Source organism: Anastrepha obliqua, chromosome 1, assembly GCF_027943255.1.
Source record: "Anastrepha obliqua isolate idAnaObli1 chromosome 1, idAnaObli1_1.0, whole genome shotgun sequence".
NCBI classification, from domain to species: domain Eukaryota; kingdom Metazoa; phylum Arthropoda; class Insecta; order Diptera; family Tephritidae; genus Anastrepha; species Anastrepha obliqua.
In genome coordinates this window covers 165,369,872-165,389,329 of record NC_072892.1, presented here as the reverse complement: position 1 = coordinate 165,389,329, position 19,458 = coordinate 165,369,872, and the positions used below count along the sequence as shown (strand labels likewise).

Here is a 19,458-nt window from a genome sequence, read left to right as displayed (position 1 = left end):
ATTGCCAGTTAGCTTTGACAAAACTATTGAAATATGTAATAAAAAAAAACATTTTTTTTTATGTTATGCTGTGTGGAATCAATGAATCAGTAGCATTTGATTAATAATTTATTAAATACAAATTTATTTACCCCTTCACATGCAAGGGACTACCGCCTAGCCACTTGAAACGTCGCCAACACTCAACAGTGGAAAGATACCTACATACATATGTATATGTGTGGCTATGTGTGTGTATAGCTAAGTGATGAGCCAATACAAAAGAATTTGCTGAAACAACAATCATGCTGGCAAACGTAATGTAACAATACTACAATTTTTGAATCGTTGAAAATGTTCTTCCATTTAAATATGTCAAAAGCTGAAAAGTTTTGGTTTCATTAAAAGGGGGGAAAAAATGAAAATAAATCAAAAATATAAATTTGCAAAATTTTAAAATGTTGCAATTGGCAACAAATGGCATTAAATTGGTAACTGAATGTGATCAGGAGTGGTGTGAGGGGTAGCCGGGTTAACAAAGCACGTGATTGACATTTTATTGTTTCTCCATAGCAAAGTGAAGTAAACAAATCAAACGTTTTCTATGGCTGTTGGTGCAACAATTTTATTTTTACAAGCACACTTACAAATGCATATATCTTTGGTGCAAATATTCTGTCCAAAAAGTGCCAGTAGTTAGTTAAATATTTATTACTTATTCATGATTTATTACATCGTCTTCAAAGTAGGCCTCATCCGAAATAATGGCACTTACGGCAACGAATTACTCAACCATCAAAATATTTTTGAAGCGCATTTCTCGGAACTGATGTCAGTCGCGTATTCTGCAGAAGCTTCCTTGGGTCTTCTATTGATTCAAATTGCCAGTTTAAGTTTTTAAAAGTGGAAAAAAGTCAACCGAAGCTCGAAATCAGTTGCTTCCCAATAATAGCTTTGTGAGAATGTGGTTTTTCGTGCTGCCAAATGCACGAGTTTTTTTTCCACAAACCTAACCATCTGCGACGATTTCGTTCTCTCAAAAGCTGCATAGCGACTAGCGAATATTTTTCATTTACTGCCTAATATTTTTGGCTCTTTCGCTAGAACGGACCTACAAGCTAGCTCTATCCTAGATAGCTACTGGGATGATGCGATATTCAGCGACGAGACCAAAATCATTCTGTATTACGGCGATGGACCCTATAGAGAGTGGCGGTAGCCATTAAACGCATTGGAAAGGCGAAATACTATACCAACAGTGAAGTAAGGAAAACTTTCAGTTATATGTAGTATGGGGAATGGGGGATTTGGGGGTAAATGGTGTAGAAGATAAGATGGATGCACGATAAATAATACAATAAAATTTTGGTTCATTGGCAATTTTTTATTCTACTTCACTGCCGGTTTAAATTCTACCAGTATAACGATCCAGAACATAAAACTCGCTTGGTTAGAATGTGGCAGTAAAGTATTGGATATATCAGCTCAAAGCGCGTACAATTAACTTTCATTTATTTAAGTTCAATATCAATCCTATAGAAAAATAGTGGGCATATTTGAAGAAAAAGTTGAAAGAAAAAAAACCAAAAGGTTGAGCAGAACTCAAAAACTTTATTTTGAGGAATGACTCAAGAAATCTTAGGACTTCAATGTTCAAAAATTACATAAATACAGACTACAAGGTGTTATAGATGCTCGGGATGGTCATACACAATACTGATTTAAATTTAATTATTTAACTCTTTAACTGTTTAATTTTGTTTCGAAAAAATTGTTCTGCCTGCCTAATTATTTTCCACCGACGATGAGTATATTCGATATAAACAGAGTAAAATGTTCCTACCTATAGGGAATTATGACTAAAAATCAAACATTGCGCATTGGTTTTTTAGAAAATATATAGATTTTTGTCCCAATAAGAATGGATGATGGCACCTATAGAATCCGATATAACAGCAAACTGAACGATCTCACTGAGAACGAGACAGCTGTGCGTTTTGTTAAAGCGGAGCGCATAAGGTGGCTAGGTCATGTTGCCCGTATGCCTGCTGACTGTGCCGTGAAGAAAGCCATGGCAGCGAAGGTAATGGAGATGAAGGCCAAGGGCAGATAGAGCAACCGATGGACAGATGCAGTGGAGGCTAATCTCAAGGTCTTGAGAATACGTAACTCCGAAGCAAAAAGCTCAAGATCGACCGCTTTGAGGGCGGATTGTGAAGGAAGCTTTCACTTTGTAATGCTGTGAAAGAAGAAGAAGAATATACATTTTTAAGCATCACACAATCAACTGGGACATACGTAAGACATGCTTTTTTATTTGAAAAAATCGATTCGTAACTCGTACTTCCCAAGAGCTGGTTATTTAAGCTCAATATAAGTTATTGTGTATTAAAATAAATAAGGTTGCCAGACCAACGAATATTCTAAAATGTACATTTTCTAGAAGATCTTTATTTGCCCTTTTTTTCATGGAACAAAAGTTACAGTTGATTTCTTGTACAATAACATGAATGCCTTTTTTTTATCTTCACGACAAGTATACTCGTGACAGCTGTATTTGAAGGGTATGTTGTTTTTGCTTTTTACTTTTGTGTGGTTTTTAAATGGAATAACTTTATTTCCTATGTCTTCAATATCTACTATTGGCTTGTGAATTATTTATATCAGTCAAATTAAACCAAATTTTGAAAGAAAACCATGAGAAAATACATATTTTTTTGAGCACTATGTCTGAATTTCGCTAGATTAGTAGATATCGGAACACTTCCTATTTTGATCTAGATTCTCTGTTTTTAGACATTCAGAACGTTTATAGTTTACTGAATGTGACTATAAAAAAAAGAAGAAGTAGAATCCTGACTATTTCTCAAAAAAATTTTCCTCAAGAAAATATTCCTGCGGCATCTCAAAAAAACAGAGTCATTTATATAATATGTTTGATAGAAAAATGACTCATATCCCAATAATGTATTGCAGAAAGAAGATGATTGGTTTGAAGAAATTGTCTGCTGGTTTACTGAAATAATTTGCAAATCACATTATTCTGACCGTTTAAACTAACAACTTCTGGTACTTTTTTCACATAATGTCCATAATTACTTATTTGAAAATGAATGTATACGAATATACCACATATAACAGGTGTCTCATTTGACTCTCGGTTTTGAATTTATCGCCGTGAATTGCTTGCGACAGCAGTGTTGAGTGAATTGCATGAAAAAATTCCGAAGAAATGAGAATTTTTAAAAGTTTGTATATTTCGGTCATAAAATCCGCCTTCTCCTTGACATGCATTTTGAACTTGATACTATTGGTCCCCATCTCTATCATTAAAAAATTAAGAGTAATTCCAAGATCCACCGCAAGCCATTGTTTAGTGTGCATTTTGGGCTGGTGGTGCGATTGTGCCATTCTTTTTCGAGAATACAACTGGCAATGTAAAAGATGATAGATTACCAAGAATGATAGAAAAAGATTGCGTCCGACAGAGAGTGCGTGACGTCACCCTAGCCTAGTTGTGCAGTGCTGCCAACTCTTAGCTCTTGGCAATAAGTTTAGTTTTTTATACTCAAAATGAGAAAATTGTTGGGTTTGGTGTTTTTCTTTTTTAAAGCTACCAAAATCGTAAGTTAAAAAAAAATCTACAATTAAAACAAGGTTAAAAAATCCACTCAGGAGGACGTCACTGGATTTGTCAAATTCGCTGAGACCAAAGTAATGGGATCACGATAGTCGCCATTTCATTATTATCTCCATCGTGACGTCACCGAGGACTCGGCAGCACATTCTGTTTGCTAATTTTACATGCACTCGTCCAATTAGTAGTTACTCAGACGTCTTCTAAGGAACATGAACGAAAACTGTGTTGATTTTTTTCGCATATCATTAAGACAATCTCAGTTTATTTCGTAAACATGCCACTTTGATAACCCCGATTACGTTGAGCCAGTTAGGGGTCTCGTACTTATAATTTCTGTATATATGGCCTTTAGTCTTCGTAATATCCACATTTCGATTGTCTCTATGCGATTCATCTAAGAAACTTCCATCGTTCATGTTTCCATGCCATACAGCAAATCTGACAAAACAAACATCCCACAAAGCGTATTTTTGAATTTCAATTAAACTCAGGGTTCCCTAAAACACTACTGTATTTACAAAAAGCAGATCCAGCCATTTCTGTTCCGCATTTAATTTCCATTGAATCAACGCATTTATCATAAATGAAGCGACGAAGGTATTTAAATTTATTAGCCTGTCCAATCGGTATGTTATTACTTGTCTGTGTGAGATTATTCTAGACATTCCTACGACTGACCGATATGAATTTTGTCTTGTTGACATAGATAGATTATTGACTTTGCCTTGCCACTATTGACCAATCTTTGGATTCCATTCATGCTGGCCGATATTAAAATTGCGTCATTGGCGTATCGCCTAAAATTACAAAAATTGAATTCGATAACGAGAAGCCTTTAACGGGACGGCGCAAATTATCACATGACGAATGCAGCAATAGCTTTGCTGAAGACGAAACTTGAAGAAAGAATTTACTATCAAATGTATCCGACTTAAGGCCTTTGGATTTTTTTTTTTCGGAGTTATTTTGTGGAAGAAAAAGTGCTTGCTAATATCACAAACGCAATTCCAGAACTAAAGAATTCCACCTGACTTTAATGTAATTGAGTCATCTTTGTTTATCAGCGGTGGTTTGTAAGATCTTTATCGCCCGGTGGCTTGTAGGATCCGGAGCCCCATATCAAAAGAGCCATGAACCAATTCTAGTAAAGGGTACTTCATCTGTGATGTTAGAACGTTTTATGAAGATGGATCGACCAGAAAAATATATCGCAAAATTTATAATTTTTTTCTTAGAAATAATAGTCCGCATGAGTCGGTAATTTTGATACATTTTCAAGAAAGTGGTTCTGTCGAGTATACAAAAATTACTGCAGACCGAAAACTGGGTCCTCTGTTGAACTCGGCCAAAATCGTGAAGCGGTTATCCCGCCAATTAAGAAGAAGAAGTTTGAAAGACCCTTTATGAAAGCATTAACGAGTGAAAGTAAGGTATGCATTTTGACCGTAAGGTCTTTTGAGTCCTCTACTCATCACAGTACCTCATCCGAGCTCAGCTCTCTCAATAAACCTAAGATAGAGTTGGCTTTGGCTGAGCGTATGAGCCTTTCTTCAGGTAACGGAATTCCTGATCAAGCTGGGATGGAGCAAGCTATGATTATGGCCTAGATAGAATGGGGATCACAATCCATGGGGATAAATTCTATGTACTAGACCGTCGTCGACAACCCGTTACATGTATGCACAAGTTTGTCTCCTGCTGGGAAGAAGATGAGTCACGTTTGTTATCAAATGTAGTGAGAATGTTGATGCATTCATACATTCTTTGCTCCTCGACGAGCTTCGCAAATTCATCAAATAGGCAGATAAGATCGAAGAGGAATTAACTATGTTACAGCCCCAACCCTTCCCGTTTTTCCTATCTACACCTCATGTCTCTCCTCATAGCTATTAAGTGCAATAGGTCTAACATACGCGTTAAATACCCTTCTGTAGTCTGGTGGAAGGCTACTTCCGGAATAAAACCCCTAACCAGACTACAGAAAAGTGTGTGCTGTGGTATCCCAGATGCTATGAGTACGACATCTGACGATACCCCTAATGCCATCGTGAACTTGCAATCACTAGATCTTCAAATCCGGAAGTATGTAATGAAGGTGGCGCACAGTTTCAAGTTAAACGGAGTTTGGGGAAACGAAGAAAACACTGGTCACTGTCAGATTTACCACCAGGTCGGAGCGGTACACACTGTTCTCGATGCCAGCGCACAATCGGGTGCTCACGTTAGCTTCGATAGGAAGTATGACGTTTTGATCCCAGATAGAGATCAATAGTTAAGTTCAGTGAACCTATTAACGAGATTTCAACACACTTTCTACACTGACGGATCCAAAACCAGTGACTGTGGCGGATCTGGATGGTACCTAGACGAATACACTAAGTAATCCTACGCTACTGGACAGATGGCCACGGTATTCCTTACGGAAGTCTATGCCATCTTGAATGAGGCGTACTGGCTAATTGAGAAAAAGTGGCGGGGCAACAGTATTGGAATGTGTAGTGACAGTCAAGCTGCACTTAGAAGGGCCCTTGCTAACACACGCTGCTCTTCGAAATTAGTCGGTGAATGTAAGACAAAACCGAGCAGGGTTGCAAAACACAACAAAGTGTCTGCAAAACACAACGGGTGTCTGGACACTGTGATAGTACAGGGAATGGGTTGGTTGATAAACTGGCTAATGAAGACCCTTCCTAGGGGAAAATTCTGTGCACCGATTCAACTATGGATGACGACTTCATGTGGTCTACCCATAGAAGACGTTGGTCTAAGTTGTATGGGCTCCTGCAGAGTAGCCAAGTGATTTGTAAAAGAACCAAACAGGAAATTAGCGACCTTTCGCCTAAAACTCAGTAGAAAGGATCTGAGAGTACTGATTGGTGTAATCACAGGGCACAACGCATGTGGTCAGCACATGACTACCATGGGAATCATTGACGATCCAATATGCCTATCCTGCCGTGGGAATGAGGACATTGCAGAGCATTTTCTCTGTAGCTGTGTGGCGTTTTCTAGAACCAGACTTAGGTTGTTGGGGTGCTATCTATGTTCATAGCATAGATAAAGTTCATACTCTTCCTCGTCCGGATAATTTAAGATTCATCAATGCGTTCAAAAGATGCGCTGAAGAGTGACCTCCAACCAATTTCTTCGCCTTATCATCCATACCTCTATCCCGTCTCTGTATTCCTTCCACTGTAATCTATGTGGGTGTAGTACAATTGTCTTCCTGATTGAGTGCTTGGACTTGCCCAACCCCCCACAAATTTAATTTACTCCATGACTGGATGCTTGGGTATTCACTTAAGATCTCTAGGGCTTCTCGAATCCATCCATACGCGCTAAAATATCGTCGAAAATTTCCTTGAAATCCACAAATACTGCAAATAATCATGGCGGTCGTAATGAGACACCTTGTACATAGTACATTATCTATAGTAGATATAGAAATGCAGTTATAATTGTGATGTGAATAGCTCAAGTGCTTGTCTGTGTGTGTGTGTGTGTTAGCATAATAGTTCTGGTGCCAACTCAGGTGAGTGCTTTACAAATAGTTTTGACGATACTTCAAATGTGCAATCAACTCTTTGTTTACATTTCTTTCACATCGATTGACGCCAAATCGATTTTCAATGAAATCACAATGAATTCATAAATAAAATAGTGGAATTTTTACAAAAATTTGCCATACGATTGGTTGCTTGGCTGGTACTTGCGAATGAATGAAGGGAAAAATTTAATAGTACTAATTTTTTTGAACGCGCAAGAACCTGGAATGGAAATTTCAGAACTTCAAATTTACTGTGATCAGCTAACACTAACTAATAGTATTAGGTAGGTTTTTGAAAATATTTTTTCCTTAATTCAAAACATTAAAAATAAAGGTTCCAATTATTTCCAACGGAACAACTCCCTAAGGCTAAGCACTTTAAGTAAGTCAAACATAGAATATGGCCACGGTAAAATCGTGGATGGCAAGTTGGGGCTTCCCGGACAGGTGGACTATACTATATATATCCTATACATGCCATTACAACGTTCACGACCCTTCTACCCTCGAGGAAATAGTGGGAACGGGATGAGGTAAGATAGGGCGAGTCCATCCATGTATACACAAATGGCTCAAAGCTCGATGGCAGAGTGGGCGTAGGTGTATATCCAAGCATCAGGGGATCTCCTTCAATTTTAGGCTTCCCAACTACTGTAGATAGTACAGTCTTAACACACTGATTTCAGTTATAACGGAGCATTGCTTAATCGGTAGGCACGCCCAGAGAATGATTGTGCAAACGCATGTCTTCTGCAGAAGTTGTCTAGACGAGAAATAGGAAGAGACGACCCGCACCTTCTGTGTCACTGTCCTGCTCTATCCAAACGTAGACTCAACACTGTGGGCAGACAATCCTTTAATGAATTGGAAGATCTCAGCTCTGTCGGAATCAAGGATTTTACAAAATTATTGAAGAAGTGATGCGAGACGAAATTTTTCAATGTCTTTATCGAACTAATTAGTCGTAGCAAACATCGAAAGTCGTATAAATAATCCAGCCGTTATTTCTCAGTTCACAACTCGTTTGGGTATGGAATACTTTTTCAACTAGCCAAATGCTATCCCTGGGAACATTGTAGTCAACCAAATAACCGAAGCCGGTACACTGAGAGCAAAGAGGGATCATCATACGTTCCTACGCAGTCCGGTTCTACGTAACGAACGACCCCGATTTATATCCGGCCAATCCACACAGATGGTTCCAAAACGCTCCAAGGAGTATGAGTAGGAATAGTGGGGCCTAGGGCACACAAATCCCTAACACTAAGTACAGATACCGCAATTTTCCATGCGTAGCTCTTCGCCATAATGAAAACAATGGGAGTCATATCCAAAAGAGGGTTCGAGAAAGTAAAAATTAAAATACTTTTGGACAGCCAATCGGTTCTCAAAGCTTTGAATAGCTTCACATTCATGTCAAAAATCCTAATAGAGTGTAAGAATACACTCAACAAACTAGCCACTCATAATCAGGTCTCACTTATTTGGGTACCAGGACATGAGGGACACGAAGGAAACGAGAAGGCAGACTTTTATGCCCAAAAAACGGGCAGAAGGACTTTTTCTTAGACCAACCCCATTTTTCGGCTTTAACAAAACTATTTTGAAACGGGAAACCAAAAAATTGATCAGGGAACACTGAAACGGTACAAGCGGCCTTAATCACTCCAAACATTTTTTGAACTTCAATGCCAACAGAGCAAAATCTGCTCTAACTCTAAATAAAAAGAGCCTCAGACTACTCTGTGGAGCACTTACAGGTCGCTACAGGTCACTTTGCCTCATAAACGTTGTCTGGAATAAACGTTTTAGCACAATAGGATTATCTAGTTCAAGATTATCCAGGTTCTGCTGTGATGAACATTTAATCACCAACTGCGAGGCATTGGGCCACAGGAGACACAGAATACTGGACTCGTGCCTACCAGAGAAGGAATACCTACAATTGCTCCCTCCTAAGGAGCTGGTTCGAATCTTCGGTGTACTAAATAGTTAGAATTAAGTAATTAGGGCCGCACAATGATCAATGATAGATCAATCTGATCGCAGTGCATAAAGGCCTTAGCCTAACCCGTACAACCATTCCCATTACCATATCCGGGCAAGGATTGTCACTTCAACAGCATTTCTCGTGTATACATGAGGAATGTTTATGCTGCTACAACAACAATAACAACAACAACGACAGCAACAACAGAGATTATCGTATTTGTCTACAAGGAGGCGAAAAGTTTCGTCGAAAAACTCGTTTCTATTGTTTTTTATGCAAGAATCCAGTATGGCAACAGCACTCAAAACTCTCTCGTACATGTTTTGCCTGCCTTCCACCTTCATTTCATATTTTAGTACAAATTTCATGGTAATTAACTTTTTTTTCTTCAACTTTCTTCGAAATGAGACAAATAAAGAACGAAACAAAAAAAAATCTTTTTTTCACAAACGAAATTTTTTCAGCTAATATTTTTGCTTTAAAGAACGAAACAAAAAAATCTTTTTTCACAAACGAAATTTTTTCAGCTACTATTTTTGCTTTAAAGAACGAAACAAAAAAAAATCTTTTTTTCACAAACCAAATTTTTTCAGCTAATATTTTTGCTGTTTTTGGCTTTTTTCACAAACCAAATATTTTCAGCTCATCTTTTTGCTTTAAAGAACGAAACAAAAATCTTTTTCTCACAAACCAAATATTTTCAGCTAATATTTTTGCTTTAGAGAACAAAACAAAAAAAAAATTTTCACAAACCAAAATATTTTCAGCTAATACTTTTGCTTTAAAGAACGAAACAAAAAAAAATATTTCCACAAATCAAAATATTTTCAGCTAATATTTTTGCTTTAAAGAACGAAAAAAAATCTTTTTTTCTCAAACCAAATTTTTCAGCTAATATTTTTGCTCTTTTTGGCTTTTTTCACAAGCCAAAATATTTTCAGCTACAATAATATGTTTGCTATTTTTGGCTTCAATTCTACTTCTAATGCAAGACTGCTATGAGTTATGATACTGTAAGTCGTTTATAAATATTAAATAGAAATGTGCTTGTGCAGTTTTAAATTTTATTAAATTGTAAATTATTAAATTTGATCTTTAATGCTAAATAATTTACAATACTAAAATATAAATTATTAGATTTTTATAAATTTATTGTTTCATTCAATATATTCATGCGCAAATCTACTCTGCATTCCAAATCGGTTTTAAAAGCTAAGCCTTGGCTATTGTGCACTAAACTTTTCAGTTTCTGTCCTTCCTTATGACGATTTGTTTTTCAAATCCGACAATTCTGAGGCAACCTATTGGAAACCAAAATTTTGTTGGAACTTTAGCAACGTTTTACGAGATGTGAATGCAGCACTGGTAATAAAAACAATGAAAAATATTTTGCACTGTAACTTAAAGCCAGCTGCAAGCCACGCCAATAATCCACCATCACATCGAAGCAGCAGAAGTTATGTGAAACTTGATTTCCTGATTAAACTTAATATTTTAACATAGCAGAGATTTTAATGAGGATTTTATAAATCTCAATTTTAATTAATAAAAAAACTAGCACAGTTTGTGTTCTATTTTCAAGGTCAATTTGATCAAATTGTAGCAATCAATTCGACAATCGAGCAATCGATAAAAACTTATCTAACACCTCAACCACAACTACGAGTCGAAATTATTAAAACATTTATTTAATAGATAATAATTTAATTGCGATTGTGCAGAAAAAATATATTAAAGATTTGCAAAAGAATTTGGGGAAAACACTATTACGTCAAGGATACAGGCGGCCACTTGAGCCACATCCTCCTATTCCCCCTACACAATGTTCAAGAACCTAAAATCGTAAGAAGTGTTAATATTATCGAAAACATTTTATGTGAATAAAATTTTCAATAAAGCGCATGTGTTAATCAAGCGCAAAAGAAGTGGGCGAAAGTACTCAGCAAACAGCGATTTCCCCTCATGTACCGAAGCGACCATATACATACAGTTTTTCTCCCTCTCTTTTCGATTATACCACAAAAATAAATTAATAAATAAATTTCATTTTATTATTATATTACAAATTTAACAAAAACAAAGTACTGACCCAGTGCATAAACGCACCCTGTATAACCCTTTAACATTTTTATAACGCGAATCATAGATTTTCTTAGTAATACGCGCACGCACATGCAAACATATGTAACACGCATACATAAGAATAAACGTGAGTATTTACATGTGTAGTTTATAATATTTACTTTAATTCAAATAATAGTAAAACAACACTTCATATGTTGTACGCCAATTTGTTGTAGTTGGCAGGCAAATGTCACGACTTTAGTGTACTGTCATGCGTTACCCCATCTACTTACTCCTATAGGCTCAATTGCATTCTGAGAGCGCTCTCCTGGTGCTCATCACCTTATCACATCGTCGGCCCAATTGAGCTTGACGAACATGTCAAACGATCGCTGATTGGATGTCGACTATGTACCTACGTACGTTTTGTTTGCGGGCGCTAAACTGCGCTGTCACATAGCTGCTTGGCGGCACTGATAAGCGCCGGTAACTAAATACTTATGTTACCGATGTACACATACCATGCACATACAGTCGCACACATATGCACTTAAGTGTTTGTACGAGTATTTATAATGAGATCGTGCATTATGATCGTTTACGATCGCGTCGTTTTAATCTGCAGCAACGCATTTGTAATGCGTTTACTATAAAGCAATTTTATTGATAGCAAAGATGTGTCGAAAAATGTATTTAAATTGCGTCCGAAATCGCAAAAATCTATCATTACTGTCCGAATTGCGGCCATATAAGGGTGGTCAAGTGAGTGTATAACAAAAAGAACAATAAAGCTCAAAAATACGATTAAAAGACTAAACGATTGTTTGCGTTATTGCAAATTTTCACACAAAGTGCACAGGATACTAAGGATACTGCAAATTTGAGCAAACAGTTATACGAAATACGAAATAGAAAAGGATATTAGTGAGCGGTGCGAAAAAGAAAAAAAAGTGAGATATTTTTAATTTTTTTTTTTTAATATTATACATATATTCATATTTGTGTTTCGTCCAACTCATTGAAATCACTGAAAGACTGCGAATATTTTTGTGCACGAAGAAAAAAAATTAAGGACATTTAAGAAAATTAACAAAAAGAAAATAAGGAAAATTCAAAAAAAATTAACTGTTGGCTGCAGAAGCGCAAATTCCTTAATTGATTCTATTTATAAAGATTCTGCATTATTTGAGTATTTCCTTTATTTACTTTATGTGAATTCCACAAGCTCCAGCGCATCAACTAATTGTTAAATTAAACTGCTTAAATATTCATGGCACACACGACTGATGTTCATAGCTATGCTGTTATTTACACATACAAATGTACATATGTGCCTGTGCAATTGCCCGGCGTGCAAAATTTAATGCCTACCTGCGCTTAAGTTGTTGTGATTTAAGAGAATCTCTGGCTTGCAATTATAACTAATTGCTTGTTGCTTTAGTAAAGATTGCAAAGTGGCAAAGTGAAATGATGGAGCAATTAAGACCCGCAAAAAAATAAATATAACAAAAATCTTGCAACTACTTGAGTGATGTAGGCGGAATTGGTATACGAGCAAAAAATATGCAAAGAATTGAAATTGCAAATGCTAGCAATGTTTTTTTTAAATGTAGCAAAAATTGTTCCTCTAAAGTTTCGCGCAGTATTAATGAGGGAATCGGAAGATGAATAATTAGATTTTAACAAATTCTGGAAAGTTTTTTAAATTTTACTTTAAAAGGCCACAAAAAATCGAAGAATTTTTTTCTTAGAGTTAACGCATTTAAAAAATTTTAATTAAATATTTAAACAAATTTTAATTAAATATTAAAAAAAAAATTAATTAAATATTAAACAAAATTTTAATTAAATATTAAAAAAAAAATTTAATTAAATATTAAAAAATTTATAATTAAACATTAAAAAAAAAATGTATATTAAATATGAAAAAATTAATAATTAGATTTTACCAAATTCTGCAAAAATTTTTAAAATTTTACTTTGAAAAGCCACACACTTAAAAAATTTAAGTTAAATATCTAAAAAATTGTTAATTAAATATTAAAAAAATGTGTATTAAATATTAAAAAAAAAATAATAATTAGATTTTACCAAATTCTGCAAAATTTTCCAATTTTTACTTTAAAAAGCCACAAAAAATTAAAGAATTTTGTTAAAAGCGCTGACATATTTACGGTACAGATTTACAAAATATTGTTTGTTGTTGTGGTAATTACATAAAAACATTTCTTAAATCTTTGAGAAATGCTGCCGGCTGAATATTGATACGGACCCCTCCCGTTAGGTAAAACCGACGATGGTGGGAAGGCGAATTTTATTGGTTCTTTGGTCCATAGAGTTTTGAGTTTTAAATTTTGAAAAATAAAATACAACTCACAAAATAATAATTAGGAGGAAAAATATTTATATATATATAATTAGCGTTATTATGGAGCAAAAAAATGATTTTTGTTTTAAATCATTTAGCTTCAGTAAACAAAAAACAAAGGTGAATAAATAAATAAAAAACGAAAAAAATATATGAATTATTCTTAAACAGAAAAAAGTTAAAAAAATGGCTTTGTTATTGAGCATAAAAAATATTTGATTTAATATTCTTGGCTCTTTAGTAAATAAACGACAATTTAAATGAAAAAATTATCACTATTCTTATACAAAAAAAAATATATAATATATAATAATATTTAAACTTCAAAAAAAAAAAAACAAAAAAAATATTAATATTATTAAATTTAACTAAAAAATTAATTTAAATTTATCATTAAAAAACGGAAAAGTGTTTATATCTTAATCGTATATAGAAAAAAATTAAAAAAGAAGCTTTATTGTTGAGCATAAAACAAAACTCAGTAAACAAAACACAATTTAAATCAAAAATATTATCACCATTCTTAAACGAAAAAATAGGAATAGTTAAGCTTCGAAAAAATAAAAAATTGATAAATAAAAAATTAAAAAAACTTGTATCTGAAACACAAAAAAATTTAAAAAATTACTTATTATTGGGAATAAAAAAATGTTTTTAAAAATTAATATTATTCTTGACCAAAACAAAATTATTATCAATTATTGCCCTTCAATAAACAAAAAACAATTTAAATAAAAAAAATTATCACTATTCTTAAACAAAAAAATAATAGTAGTTACACTTCAAAAGCAAAAAACAAAAAAAAAATCAATTAAAAGCAAAAGATTAATGCAATTAACCAAAACAGAATGTTCTTCAACAGAATAAAATTAAAAAAGTAACTTGATTATTGAGCATAAAACAAATGTTTTTTTAAGAAATCATTGCCCTTCTGTAAACAAAACACAATTTAAATCAAAAAAATTATCATTATTCTTAACCAAAAAAATAATAATTGCTAAATACTTTTTGTTTAGTACTTTTTGAGAAAGTTGGAAAAAATAGTTTCAAGAAAAACACTGTTAAAATTTCAAATGTGCCTAATCACTGAAGATGATTTTCTTCACGAAGTGCGCGATATGCATTTTGATTTGAACGCTTGTTTTCATAATCAGCCTGAATAACTTTAACGCGTTGCTCGATTGTGTGTCTTTACATGGTTCAAATTGAGTTAGTCTGAAATTTAAAAATGTCAAATAAAATGCAATAATCATTTATCAATAAATTCAATTTAACCACCTTTTACATATGAACATCTTTAAATGCTTACAAATATGTATGCGGCGGCAACTCTTTCACTTGTCACAGTAGTTGCGTACTTTGTCAAATGTGTCAGTGACGGCAAGCAGTTTAATATTGGCGCTCTGGAAAAAAACTCCTCCTTTCAAATAAATTTGCATTTAAATCGCACAGACAATTAATTAGCTAACTGTGTCAAAGGTGTTAAACCACTTTTTTATACTCGTAAGCACTTTTTACACACATACATACACATATTTCCTGACGTAAATCAAACAGCGTTTCATGCGCACTCAAACTCACACACACACACACATACATATCCATACACATACAAAAGCATGTAAGCTAACCCCCTATCAATTTAAATTGTTAATTTCCTAATCGCAAAAATTCGATTGGTCACCAAATTGATTGTCCGTCTCATCAACAATTCTACGAACGCAGACCGCATCGCATCAATCACACACACATGCGCACATTTGTTGTGGCGCTACTTGTGTATACCTGACCCTGCGCTATGCGTATAAAAATTTTCCATTAATTTTTGTTTTTGTTTTTTTTTAATTCTTTTTGGTTTTTGTTTTTTTTTTAATTTTTTTTTGTTTTTGTTTTTCTTAAATATTTGTTGTTTTAAAAAAAAATTTTTTTTTGTTTTTAATTAAATTTTTTTTTATTATTTTTTGCTCTCTTCGATTATCGCACGCTAGGCCGTAATACTTGTCTAATTCACGTGTGGGTGTGTGTGCGTGTGATTGTGTTAAGAATACAAAAGGTAGTAAACAAAAAATAATCATAAAGCATTTTGACTTTGGCCCATCAAACACGTCAATCGTTTTCCGTAATCAGTTAAAAGCGGCAATCGGCTATCAACAAATGTAGTCCGGAAAACGGACGCGTTCGTGGTGTTAATTTGTATTTGACTAATACCAAGCATGAGACTTGAAATTCCCCTTCAAGTATTGATTTGTTTGTAGATCTACGTGATTTGATGTAGTTCAATGTTCTTACCTCGTAATTCGCCATCGCGACGTGTTGGAATTTCCTAATTAAGGATTTTATTGTCACTATGCGAATCGAGTTATCTTTAGTGATACTTGGCTAATGCGGCATTAAGTCATTTGAGCGGGCTACTTAATTTTAAGTAAATGCAAACAGCAGCTAAATGTCAAGTACTTAACACCGCGACATTAGACAAATAGAGCTATTCTTAGTTAATCCAATAAATTGGCAAGGAATTTTAAAGCAATTCTCCAAAAATAGTCGCGAGCTACTTGAGTAGTGAGTGTTAAGATGTTTACTATTATTATGTTTGTTTTGCCTGCCAGCGACAGATAAGTGAAGATAAATAGAATATGAAACGGTAGCAATCATTATGCTTTGCCATAAAGCAGTAGATCTTAAGACTCAAGTCGCAGAGAATCCATAAAATTCAGCCTATCTGCGGCCAACTAAGCACCTACTCGAAGTGCTGCTTACCAAATTTACGAAACGTGTGCGCGCACCAGACAGCTCATTCGTGACTTTTCGAATGAAAGATTTCACTTTTATTTATTATTTATTTACCTTTGCGTCTGTACTTGGCTACGATAATAATTTCTTAACTGGTTTTGAAGGCTTATCACTTGAAATTATGGCGCTGTAATCAATTCGTAGTAGGCTCATTCTCATTAATGAATTAGTTGGACGACTTTATGAATTGAGCTGAAAAGTAAACAACAAATAAAAAAAGTATTACTAATATTACCCACTAAATACGAAAATCAGAGCATACACGCATGTATTTGTGTGTGTGAAATTTCATGGAATTTTTTTATGGAAACTAACCAGAGTAGGTCAACACACACAATCGTGGACAACACACGCTCGTGCGACATTTCCAGGGGTTTCTTCTAAAGGGTGAACAATTTAGAGGTATCAATTTGAAAGGCTAGTGATAAGCAACAGGATAGCTGATACTATGAAATGTTGCTTCTTACCTCTCACTATCAAACTCGCTTGCTTTTTCTTCACGCCAGTGGTGCTGTTCACCTTTACACGAAACTGGGTAGGCCCAGTCAACGCATGGAAAATCTTAATGGAGTGTAAGTGAAAAAATAAAGCAAAGTGAACTCCGTCTGGAGATAGACTAGGGTCTGGAGGTCGACAAAATTCTACCCAAAACTAATTGTCCCGAAACCGCAACAATAGTCTCGGATTGATAATCGAATCCAACTATGCAGACCAGCAGGAAAGTTAAGGGAAAGCGAAAGCAGTGGTCCGTCCAGGAATGTCACGCTAAGAAAGCAGAAGAAAACAATGAAAACTCAAATTGTTACGCAATATTGATTATTTTTGTGTAGAACCATTCATGCCATTTATTTTTTAAAGTCAATACCTTTCAAATGCTGGTCGCAACTGCGCCATAGTTCGACCATCCGAATTTTGAATGACTCGTTGGTGAACTTCGGTCGGTAACTCGTGAATAACTTTGGTTAATGTTGGCTTCCAATACTTCAGTCGATGCCTGGTTTATAAATAAAACATTTAGACTTTACATATAGATATATATATATATAATTAGCGCGCACATCCTTTCTGGTTGCTTGGCCGAGCTCCTCCTCCTATTTGTGGTGTGCGTCTTGATATTGTTCCACAAAATGGAGGGACCTACAGTTTCAAGCCGACTCCGAACGGTAGGTATTTTTTATGAGGAGCTTTTTCATGGCAGAAATACACTCGGAGGTTTGCCATTGCCTGCCGAGGGGCGACCGCTATTAGAAAAATGTTTTTCTTAATTTTGGTGTTTTCACCGAGATTCGAATCGATGTTCTCTCTGTGAATTCCGAATGGTAGACACGCACCAACCCATTCGGCTACGGCGGCTCACAAATAAAAGTCCAAAGGTTTGGTGACACACGATCTTGGTGGCCCATCCACTAGTCCGTTATGCGTTATTATTCTCATTAGCCTATCCATAAATGATTTTTATGCCAAAGCATACGATTTTATGAGTGTATGAGAAATTTTACAATGCACAATGTTTGACTATTCAATATTGGTGCTGTTTTTTCGTGGTAACGTGAAACTTATTCTCACTGTTACCGTGGTTTAATTCACCCTATGCGGTACAAAGAGAAAAATATTGGGTGCCATACAAATCGATCAGCGTTAAGGTATAGCACTTGGTTCCTATTTAGCGTTATTTCATGCTAAATAGGAACCAAGTGAAAATCTATATCAAATTCTTGGCCGTGAAATATGCATAAAATTTTACAATTTCACGTCAACATAATGCTAGCAATATTTTCTCTTCCCTGTGTAACAGCATGCGTAAAATTCCACATCAAAGTTGTACTCTATTCAGCCTACGAAGCAGCTCGCAACATGTTGCCAGCATGACGTTAGCAACATTGTTTAAGCCTTGCTTGAATTGCATTTGCTATTTAAATTTTTGTGAAAAGTGACATTTTGTCGAATCTATAAATTGTGTTCCAATTGAAATTCAACAAAAAATTAAAAAAAAAACCCTTAAATCTGCTTAGAATATGGTACATTTTTTATTATATTACCACAACTCTTTATTATAATATAGGAATGCGGAAATAATGGAAATACCTAAAACTCAAATAAACAAGCAAATTCTGCCAATAACGACCTCATTTTTAATTTAGATTTTCCTGTTTTATTTTGTTGCTTATTTTTGACAATAATTGCTACCAAATGTACATGCGAAATAATGTGAAATTGCCAGCGAAATTTCACGGCTGCAAGCAAAGTACTACGAGTACAACTGTTAATGATGTTCTGTTTTATTTTTTTGCTTATTTTTGACAATAATTGCTACCAAATGTACATGCGAAATAATGTGAAATTGCCAGCGAAATTTCACGGCTGCAAGCAGAGTACTACGAGTACTACTGTTAATGATGTTCTGTTAGTGTTAATGAGGAATGTTTAACCAAACGCGGCAGAGTACTACGAGAGAATGTTAATGCTGCTCTGTTAATGTTAATGAGGATTGCTTAACGAAACGCGGAAGAGTACGACAATAAAATGTTAATGATGTTCTGTTAATGTTAACGATCAATGTTTAACCAACCGTGGAAGAGTAGTACGAGAGAATGTTAATGAACTGCACTAGAACTGTTTTCGGCAAAGCTGCTCTGTTAGACATCCTCTTTCTTAGTTATTAACATCCATCCAATAACATTAACTATGTATTATCCTCTCGACATGGATTAAGAGCAACCACTGTTTATGCTGAGCATATTAATGCTCTACTACCAAATGGATCACATCTACTATATTTTAAGTTGTCTCTGTACGGCAAATGACTTTTTATAGGAGAAATGCACTTAGAAGGTGGGCAAGAAGAAGCCCTCTCTATGTATGCCGGTTTTTGTTACATATGCCCAAAGCGGCAGAAAGCGAATGGCTGTTGTTGCTTTAAAATCATTCACCGGTCACAACTCTGCTAAGCCATTTACATTTTATTTCACTAGAACTCGTAGCTTGTCAAATTAATGAGTTAAAGTTTTTGTCCATATTTTTTTGCCTCAAAGTAGTATGCGTTTTTGTACATATACCTGTATGTACATACAGATAAATGT

The 19,458-nt window shown here is 34.8% G+C and overlaps 1 protein-coding gene across 5 annotated transcripts in view; it reads left to right on the top strand.

The window, feature by feature from the left end:
• LOC129239928 (facilitated trehalose transporter Tret1-like) overlaps positions 1 to 19,458 on the top strand; it is a 59,026-nt gene that overhangs the window by 36,807 nt on the left and 2,761 nt on the right. For 2 of the 5 annotated variants that reach the window (XM_054875516.1, XM_054875513.1), the window contains exon 1: positions 11,940 to 12,170. The exons of the other annotated variants lie outside the window; for them this stretch is intronic. The gene's annotated coding sequence lies outside the window, so the exon portion shown is untranslated. Of the gene's footprint in view, positions 1 to 11,939; positions 12,171 to 19,458 lie in introns of those variants that run through there. 5 annotated transcript variants of the gene reach the window in all.